The 10,549-nt window shown below is 35.9% G+C and overlaps 1 long non-coding RNA gene across 1 annotated transcript; it reads right to left on the bottom strand.

Moving 5' to 3' along the window:
- Positions 1 to 712: 712 nt before the first annotated feature.
- LOC117619960 lies at positions 713 to 3,513 on the bottom strand. Its single transcript, XR_004584646.1, has 3 exons — positions 3,116 to 3,513; positions 2,121 to 2,269; positions 713 to 1,416 (listed from the first exon to the last, which is right to left on the bottom strand). It is a non-coding gene; the product is annotated as an uncharacterized LOC117619960 (long non-coding RNA).
- Between the last annotated feature and the right edge of the window lie 7,036 nt (positions 3,514 to 10,549).

Genomic DNA, 10,549 nt, shown 5'->3' with positions numbered 1-10,549 from the left:
ATTTTAAATTTTTAAAAAAAAAATTCGTAAGGACCATTTGTGATAAGTGTGTAAACCTCAGGGATGTTTTGTGATATATATGTATGCCACGATAGCAAACTAACAGAGTTTTTGACAGACTCTAACGTCAGGGACCATTTGTGATTGCACATACTAACCTTGAGAACCATAAGTGACACAAAAAAACATTAAGGATGCAATCTGATAGTTTCGTAAACCTCAAGGATGTTTTGTGATAATAAGCCTAATTTAAATTTCTAATAACACCAGTATTCAAACTTAATAAAAATATAAAGTTAATACCTTGGTATTTATTTAGAAAATAAAATTAATAAATACATTGCTGCGAGATTATTTGAATTTTATGAAATGTTGCCAACAAGAAGGAAAAAAAATAATTTTATTGATTATAAAATCAATAGTCTTTTTTCTCTTGGGTTGAAAGTAAGAGCAGTGTTCTTCTAACTGAAGGCATCCCCGAAGCACAAGTTACATCCCTTGGCCGTTTATGTAAAACTCAATAAATTGCAAACGTGAAATTTACAGCTTAAAGTCTTTACTTGAGGCGATAGGTATATAGCCTATAGTTATTACACTTTGAATTGATATAGAACTATATATATATATATAGGGGGCGGATTCATGGCACTATATTTTTGACACAAGTTCTTGATTATTAGATTAACACATTATAAATGGCTGAGATTAAATCTCACAACTAATTGATTATTATCATGTTAATAATACTTTTATTCAAAAGTTACCATTATTTTAATAGAATAAATGGCACAGGTCCAAAAACTGTCTTTTTCTCCATGTAAATCGCCACATCTCTCTTCCTCCATGCCCACCCTTGGGTATCAAATGTACAACCTAAACTCTCCAGTAGATGCTATGGCATCTTGGGCGAAGAGGATGATGCACGAAGAGGAAGCTTGAGCACATTCAAAGGCTTGAGGTTTTGAAAATTAAACTGGGTATACTTCAGGGTTTTGAAAATTAACTTGTTTTGTTAAACAAGTGAAAATGAGAAAACTTGCACATTTGCAGCAAATTCAAAGGCTCTACTGTGCAGCGTTTGGGAAGCTTGAGCACAATAGCGTTTCCGCTGCTCCGATTGATAACAAACTTTAGAAAAGCGGAGACAGAGCAACGATCCCCATCAATTTGATACTCACTTGCAAATCTGTCCATAAGATTTTGAAAATTCGGACATTCAGACACATCCCAAGGCCAGACTTCCATACATTCATTGTCTGGGAAAATGAGAGATTGCCAGCATTAAGGATTGAGGGCCGCCTTGTACCATGACTTGCACACAAAAGGGACATCCAAAAGCAGTGACTCCATTCCCACTTTCTCCAACACTTTGACCAAGCAGTCCATTTCTAAGTCCTCTCATCTTTGTTCATCCATCTGCAACAACGATTTAATATAATTACATCTGTATACAATAAGTTAATTAAACACCAAATTGATTGAAAAAAAAAAAAAAAACCATAAATTTCAAAAGAATACAAAGAAACCTGGGAAAACAATCATGTGGTAATCCTTTTCCTATATAATAAGAACAAACAAGAGAATTAATTGATGGAGTGTTGGATAATTGTTCATTCAACAAACACTTTCTGCATTCCAACAACAAGAAGTAAGAAACTAGTTACTAGTCCAGCAATAATACAGAGGCAACTACATCACGAGGAAGCAATTCTAGTATTTCCTTTTTGGAAAAGCAAGTAGGGCCCTTTTTTTTTTTTCCTTTTCAAAAGCAAGAGACTCTTTGGCATCATCTGCTAAGCTAAAGCTAAGAAGGAATTACCAAAGCAAGCAAGGCCATAATTGTCCTATCACCAAACAAATATCCTTTTTTTTTTTTTTGGGTAAAGAAATCATCCTTATTTAAGCTTCTCCTTACTCCCCGTTTTGTGTTTTTAATCGATTTCATCACTGTCTTCCATTTGATGCTGCACAAAGTCATGAAGTAACAAGGATTTGATCATGAGAAGCAGAAATATATAAGTTTAGGGGCATCATCTATAATAAGGTAACAAATCATTTAGGCAACAATAAAATTATTTTTATAAGTAACATTATATACAATGGTTTTGATGAAGTCTTACCTCCCCAGCAGTCTTCTACTTGTGAATGTGGTCATTCTCAAACAAAAGTATTAATGATTCAGGATCGAGGGAACGGTGGTACACAAAGCATCAACCAGTTTCTGTAGCTTTGTACTTCTTTTGATCCTGAAGAAAACTTCACTTTCATCCTACAAGTGGAAACATAGAATCACAAGACTAGAAATGACAAGAAAAAGCATGATGCTAGATTGGCCCAACAGCTTTGACATTATTAATGGAATTGCTCGGGGGCTCCTCTATCTTCATCATGTAGGTCTTTTAAGTGTGCAGCGTAACCTGGCAGATAGGCCAAACATGCCAGCTACAGTTGTAATGCTGAGTGGTGAAGGGTCATTGCCTCAACCTCAAAAACCTGGGTTTTTATAGTGAAAGGGATCTCAATGAACTCGAAGTCGATCCTTCTTCTAAAGCATTTTCAACTAATGAAGTCACAGTCCTTTTACACTAATGGAGGCTCGATAAACGATATTTCATGTTGGTGTGTTAATTTGGGGCTTTTGAAGTCAGTTTGAAAAATTAAATATAATTAAGAGATTCCCAACCCATGCGTTAGCAAATGCACCCTCTAATTTTTTTTTATTTTTTTTCTTTGGAGTCGAGGTGGAGTTCACACAACTGAAACACATATGCTGATACAAGAACAAATATAAAAGCTTAAATGAATTAGATTTTTCACTTGAGGTGGTGTAATATTTCAATTTTTTTTTTTTCTGTTCTTTGGTGGGTTGGTTTTGGGTTCCTATGCAACAGGAGGACACGAATCTTTTTTCTTCTTTTTCTCTCAGCAAACAAGTGGGCATAATCAAATGTGAAAATCTATAACAGAAATGCAATCCAACCAAGAAGAACCATCAATGGATGAATATCGAATGCATAAAGATTTATCAAGTTTCAGAACCAAACCAATCAATCTATTGCTAAACCAAACCAGAAATAAATAGTCAGAATTTGAGATTGGGGCCTAAAAACCGAACCTTGTTATTGGCAAGACCATAGAAACTCCATGATAGGATAGCTTCATCATTTCCTTCCACTAAAGACACACACCAAGTCAGCAAATTTTGTATTTTTTTCTTCTGCGCCAGGCCATCAATGCGAAGAGAGAAGAGAATAAGGCAGAGTTGCCAAAGGGAGGAATTGTCCTCGTTGTCGTTGGTGTGGTGAGGTGAACATGTGGTTTGGGAGAGAGCCAAGAGAGAAGAGAATAAAGCAGGAAACAGGGAGAGGAATGGAATTAGATGAATTAAGAATCTCATGATCTCTTCTTCTATGGACTTGACTTGTGCTTCACTGCTTCGACTGCTTCGGCTTCCCAATCTCAATCTCAAGCTCAAATTTGCAGCTAAATTTTTTCAATTTCGAGTTTCAGACTTTCAGTCAATCGCAGTGTTCGAAAAATCGGCCTAGGCGGCAGCTTGGCGGCTAGGCGGGCGCTAGGCGGCTGGGCTGGCATCCTAGGCGGGTTGGGTCTTTTTTCGGTGCCAAACCCGGAGGACGAAGCAGCCGAAACCGAAGAAAACAAATCGAAGCTTGAGTTGATAGAAACGCGAAATGGCTGTGACTTCGACTGCAACCTCCGTCCTCTGCGAGTGCAAGCTTCGTGTTCGTTTTGAATATATTTAAAGCGTACAGCCGCGGCTATACTTTTAAGTATGGAACTCAAGGAATGTGAGATGTTGTGCATGAAGAACTGCTCCTGCACAGCTTTTGCAAACTTGGATACCAGGGATGGAGGAAGTGGGTGCCTGCTGTGGTTTAGTGAGCTGATTGATGTAAGAAATTTCACTGAAAATGGGCAAGATATTTATTTTAGGTATCGAGTCATTTTTAATCTCAAAAGTCACTGTGTTAATGCAAATTTTTAAGAAAACAAGAAAAAAAGAAACATCTTTGGATATGGAACAGTCAATTGGGAATTATCCATCTCTTTACGATCATGTACAAAAAGTAAGGTCAAAACATATCAAACCCAAAGGTTGTTACTCTATAATTTTGGATTTGGACACAATTATCAAACTCTACTTTCAAAATTCGTCTGTTAAGATCAATAAATGATAGACCTGCTAAATGAGATCATTTAGGGTAATTGTCACACCCCGGACCGGCTCCGCCGTAGCAGGATATTGTCCGCTTTGGGCCTGGCTACATTCTCACCAGCCCGCACGGTTTTGTTTCTGGGAGCTCACGAAACAACTTCCCAGGGTGGTCACCCATCCTGGGATTGCTCCAGCCTCCAACTCGCTTAACTTCGGAGTTCCTACGAACCCGAAGCCAGTGAGGTCCCAAAAGGCCTCCCACTATTTTGATGCGAGGTGTGCCATATAAGGCACATCACCCTCTCTCCGTTTGGTCGATGTGGGATCTCACAATCCACCCCCTTAAGGGATCCGACGTCCTCGTCGGCACACTCGCACCCCACGGCAGAGTGGCTCTGATACCAAACTGTCACACCCCGGACCGGCTCCGCCGTAGCAGGATATTGTCCGCTTTGGGCTTGGCTACATTCTCACCAGCCCGCACGGTTTTGTTTCTGGGAGCTCACGAAGCAACTTCCCAAGGTGGTCACCCATCCTGGGATTGCTCCAGCCTCCAACTCGCTTAACTTCGGAGTTCCTACGAACCCGAAGCCAGTGAGCTCCCAAAAGGTCTCCCACTATTTTGATGCGAGGTGTGCCATATAAGGCACATCACCCCCTCTCCGTTTGGTCGATGTGGGATCTCATAGTAATACAAGCATCTGTCATGTAATTCTCAATGTTTTTCAACTAATAATTTTGGAGGTAGGAAGAGACAATCCTTTACATGTTTAAGTTTGGCAAAGTTTGTGACTCAACATCTTCAAGATTGAAGTGATATAGTTACATGTGCCTTCAGAGTTCTTGAAAATTAGAAAACCAGCCACCAAAATTATTGACGATTCTATAAAAATAAAGAGATAGGCAAATAATTTTAGGGTTTAGGGCTAAAATACCACTTTAGCCCATTGGGCTAGAGTTATTATTTCTTGAATTACTTTATTTATACAAGTGACATTGGGGGAAAGAGAATATAAATTTTTTCTGATACCACATATTCTAAGGATTTCTAGCTATTAGCCCATTGGGCAAGAATAAAAAATGAATTTTATTTATAACAAATAATACAGGTTAAACCCATAAATACAACAACAAAAATAGGGATCTGCCAATATTTTGTGGACCAAAGAATGTTGAATTTCATAGTATAAAATTGCTTGTATAGGAATTTACTTTCTAAATTGTATCAAAAGTTCAAAACCATTGTGCTTATTTAAAAGCAGAAACAAAAACAAGCAATGATTAAATCCTATATTTCTCTTGCCACTCACTATCTCTTGCACCAACACACCAAAACTATTTACATCGGATTTTATCGAGTAGAACTCATCAATTGCATATTCTGTGGACATGTAACTACTATAAACCAATTAATCAAAAACTAAGTTAATAAGCAAATCAAATATACTATATGTATGTATTGGTTCTTTTGTGATTTATACTACTATGCTGGAACCACTTTCTTGGTTTTTAAGTGCACAAAATAATTCATAAAAATTAATTACTATTTGATAAGTAATTTATGAAACAAATTAAATATATCAATACTAATTATTCACAAAAAAATAATAACTAAAAGCTAATTAGTAATTATTAATTAAATAAGACTAAGATATTACTCAATTAAAATATTACTAAAGAAATAATAATTAAAACATACTTCCTAATAAAAGTAATTAAAATAAAGCAAAGATATTATTTAATTACAAAAAAATAAAATAAAATAAACCTAAAAGAAACTAATTTTTTATTTCACAGAGCCGCCCAGGCCGCCTAGGTGGGCGCCTAGCCCGATTTGTCGAAAATTTCCTTGTGATTCTTCATGTTATCGGCTTGATCTTGCCTCTTATGTTGCCTGCGTCAATTCTGGTCAAGCATGGAATTGAAAATTATCGTTGATGTTGTCTGCGAAAGAACAAATAGCATGCGAAGATCACCTGTTAGACCCTTTTGTTGAGAATTTCATACTGGAAATCAAAGTCCACTTTGGGTAAAGTCCTCAAAATCCTCAAAATAATCTTGTTCTGGTCTATTTCTTTGTTGTTTTGACAAGGAAAACTGTATCTTAATCAAAACAGAGAAAGAAAACAGAGAAAAGAAAACTATTTCTTTGTTCTTTTCGTCTTCAAAGATATCTTGTAGAAAACCATCAAAATCAGACCAACAATCATGACATGACATATGAAATCAGATTACATTCAGCCCAAAACTCTGTCCAATCAACATAAGTTACACACAGTGTAGTCTTTGAAATGCTTTAACAAACACGCCCCAAGAGAAGCTATTGTAATATTTCTGTTAGTTTTGATACGTTAATATAATAATACTTTCATATTGGGTTGTAACTCGCAAGTTTGTGGGAGTCTTTTTTGTTGTGTGTGTGTGTGTGCGCGCGCGCGTGCAGGGGGCGGGGAGGTGGAGGGGAATGCATTATGCATCCAAGGGAGAATTATGCCCCAATCCCAAAAATGGATTTCTCCAACCCTTAAATTAGATCTGCAAACGAATTTTGCACTCAATGTATTTCATATTTTTGTCATTTTGGGATTTGATATGCTTTTCTTCACATCCAGGATATTGAACTTATGCACATGTGGTATGCTCTAGATTTAGCTGTTCTTGCGCTTGGAGTGATGGAAAGGACTATATGACTGGTGAAAGAAAAAGTTTTCATCAAGTTGCATTGACCATTTGAAAGATCTACAGAACCATTTGGAGGCTGTCAATGATCAATGACATCCCTCGCAAGGTAGTCTATCCTAAATATGGTTTTCTTTTAGCCTAACACATTTTCAATCGTACCTCCTTTTTGTGGTTGTTAAAACTGTTATTTTCTCATGTTTATGCCAGATAAGTTCGACTTGCAATTACATGTCTAACATGTTTCCTCGGGCAAATATGTTGCCTGTTGTCTTTGAAAGTTGTTTTGTGTAAAATATAATCACCGAAAAATGCATGCAAAACAAATTATTTATCATTCATGTTCTGATGCTAGAGATTTAGCAACTGCTAAATGGATTGCATTTTGGTATTGCTAAACATTTGAAGAGTGGGAATGGCAGTTGTCAATGTTGCAGCATCTTCTTTCGTTATCTGAACGCCAGTGGCAGTGGAAAGAGGCATTAACTGTATTACGTCCCGCACCATCTAAGCTACTTAACCTGTGAGCTACAAGCCTTTTCTTCTTTGGGAATTTATATGATGATCAATTGGTTCTTGTGCATGAATTGCTTTTTGGATATTTGTTATAGATCACTGGTTGTTTATCCTATAAGAAAATGGTAGTTTATGACGATTATAAACTATAATGATCACCCAGGCCAAACAAAATATGATGACCTCATTATTCCAAATGATATAAATAGATGCTGATATTTGAAGATGATAGTACATAATCAGTTAATATGAAATTGCTGACATCTTACTTTCTGAAGGTAAATATCGTAGGTGTTCTTATTTATGAGAAATATACTTTAGTTTCTGTGGAGTTTTATGCATAAATTATCTGGTTTTGGAGAGCATGTTTTTCTGGAATTGACCTTTTTTTTGGGGAAGGGAGGGTGTGTTATTGGCTGCAATTTCAGGAACCAAAATATGGTCCCAAACTGCAAAATAGTCTGCATCCCAACACAGACCATTTTCCTAGGGACATTAATGTTGTAACTTGCTCCTGATCCTTCTCCAATCATAGTATAGAAACCATCATCAATAGCTGGATAAAAGGCTTCCGAAATCATGCCCGAAAGAAGCACAGCTCCATACTGTCATCATAACTAAGAACTTCGATCTTATGTGAGACAAGTCAACCAAGAAAGTTACAAGTTAAGAGCTGATCCAATGAGAAAAACTTTTGATAGAATGCAGACTTAGAAATTGTTATGTCACAAATTCCTTGAAAGCGTAAAAAGCCTCTTGATAGCAACTTCAAAGTCAAGAAAACAACAAAGGAATGTCATGCAGCACATATTAACAACACTACATGAAGAAATATAACTTCAACTTTTTGTATGTTACACATAAGCTTAAATGAACAAACAAAAGAGACGAGTATCTATTCAAAATTATGGCATGCCTATGAAACGAGTATCAATCCCTAGGGGCTCGGCGGGTACTCTTTTTAAAAAAAATAAATAAATAGTACAGCCGCACGGCTATACGTTTAAATATAATATATTTAAATAGTATAGCTAGCCGGCCGGCTATACAGGGGTCCCTTTTTTTATTTTTATTTTAATAAATAGTATAGCCAATCGGCTACACTCTTTAAATATATGTTGGGATCGTCTCTTTTTTTTCCTTTTTTCTTTTTATAATTGGTTTTTTTTTTTAAATACTGAAAAAGGAAAATTACAAGCAGAAACCATGCCGGCACGCAGGCCCAAATAGGTCGAAAAAGAAAGGAACAAAACAATTCAAAGACAGCCTCGTCTCCCACAGCTTAGAAGGATTCAGCCCATGGCCCAAGTTAGCAACGGCATACGCCGTAAAGTGCGCTTCACGGTAGACATGACTGAAAGAAAGAGTTCAACTGTGGCGGCTAAAAAATAAATTAAAAAAATCAGCCACCTAGTGTAATGAGGCGGGTCCTTTTTTTAAAATTTAATTTAATAAATAGTACAGCCTCACAGCTATACTGGGGTCTTTTTTTTCTTTATTTTTTTAATAAATAGTATGGCTACGAGGCTATACGGTTAAATGTAATATATTTAAAGAGTATTGCCGCTCGGCTATATTGGGGTCCTTTTTTTTTAATAATTTTCTTTCCCTTATTTTCGTTTAGAGCATTATCCATTACTATTAGGCCATTACTCAAGTCTCCATAGTCCCTTTTTGATTTTTTACATTTCTAGAGTTATTACCCGTATAAAGAATTTAGTATTTTCCCATTTAATACTTGTATTATACACGTATGTACGTGTCTTTCAATAAAACTTCCATTTTCCGTACACATATTAAAGACTCGGTAAAATACACATGTAGCACTCGAGAGAATAGGGTAGATCCAAGGCAGACGTTCGCACGGAAAAAAAAAAAAAAAAAAAAAAAAAAAAAGAAGAAGAAATAATTGAACTCTCATATTGATTTATTGTGAAATTTCCATTTTTTCAATATCTGCTATAGATATGTTGAAACTAGCAAATTAATAACTATAAAGTATAAACTAATGGAAGTAGGCCACATAATTTCAAAATTTCTAGGGCACCCTTCTTTGCAAACTCACCAATTAGAAACTTATGTTTTGCTTCCAACATAACTTCTCTCTGTTAACTGTCTTTCCCGGGCAAAAGGGTACTCGCAAGATGCTCCAATTCAATTGCATATTGAAGTTCCAATTAACCAATGAGTAGATGAAGTGTGCCAAAGAAAGATTTATCAAATGAAGAAGTGATAATGGCATTGATATAAAGAAAACAAAAAGCATGAAGGGTGCTGCCAGCACTAGAAAGAAAAATAAAGAATGGGAAAGAATAGCATGATTATGTTAAAAGTGGAATCCCAATGTCTTAGTGTTTTAATCAATTAAATTTTCTTTAAATTAAATCTTGCTTAAATCTACTTCTTTATCTTAATTGTTCTATTTCAGCTCTGTTATTTTTTTTACACCGCTTTCTATGGATACGACACTCGAACTTCTGAGCTACACTGCTGTATGACACCTCCTCTTGGGTTTTGCAAAGCTGTCAAATCAAAGGCCATTGATATTGCTCACATGTCCTCTCACCAACAATTTACAGATATCTTTACTAAATCTCTTCCAAAGCACAAGTTCAAAGAGTGGAGTGTCAAGCTAATTAAGCTCAACCCGCATATTAGCTTGAGGGTGGATAATAACATTAACAATAATCATCTGCACTCCTACACCCATCAAGACTATAGGAATATTCCATGGCCACGTGAAGTTGTCTACATCCTGATTAAGACCCATCTCTTTTTCTTTCCATGTCTTATAATTTATTCCCATCACATTTTGTTCCACATGCTTTAGTTGTCTTTCCTTTAATACTATATAAACCAACTTTATATAAACAAAACAACACTACAAAAACCAAACGGCAACAATTAATAGAAAAGGAGTGCTTTCACTTTATACCTTTCAACTTTCATTTTCCACTTTATACTTTCACAAATCATTACAACCAGATAAATCATCATCAAATTCAGCATTTGAATTTGCTATAATATAATTCCATTACTCAATACTTCCAGTTTTAAAAAACAAAGAGAAAAGAACAAATGCGTTTAAATTGAGCATCACCTTTCTTTTGCTAATTTCTTCCCATGTTTAGTGGTTTCCGGTTGATATTTTGTGCTCAAACTCGTAATTTACTAGTT

This window comes from Prunus dulcis, chromosome 2, assembly GCF_902201215.1.
Source record: "Prunus dulcis chromosome 2, ALMONDv2, whole genome shotgun sequence".
NCBI classification, from domain to species: Eukaryota; Viridiplantae; Streptophyta; class Magnoliopsida; order Rosales; family Rosaceae; genus Prunus; species Prunus dulcis.
Note: the sequence above shows the minus strand (reverse complement) of the source record. Positions and strands in the feature narration are given on the sequence as shown.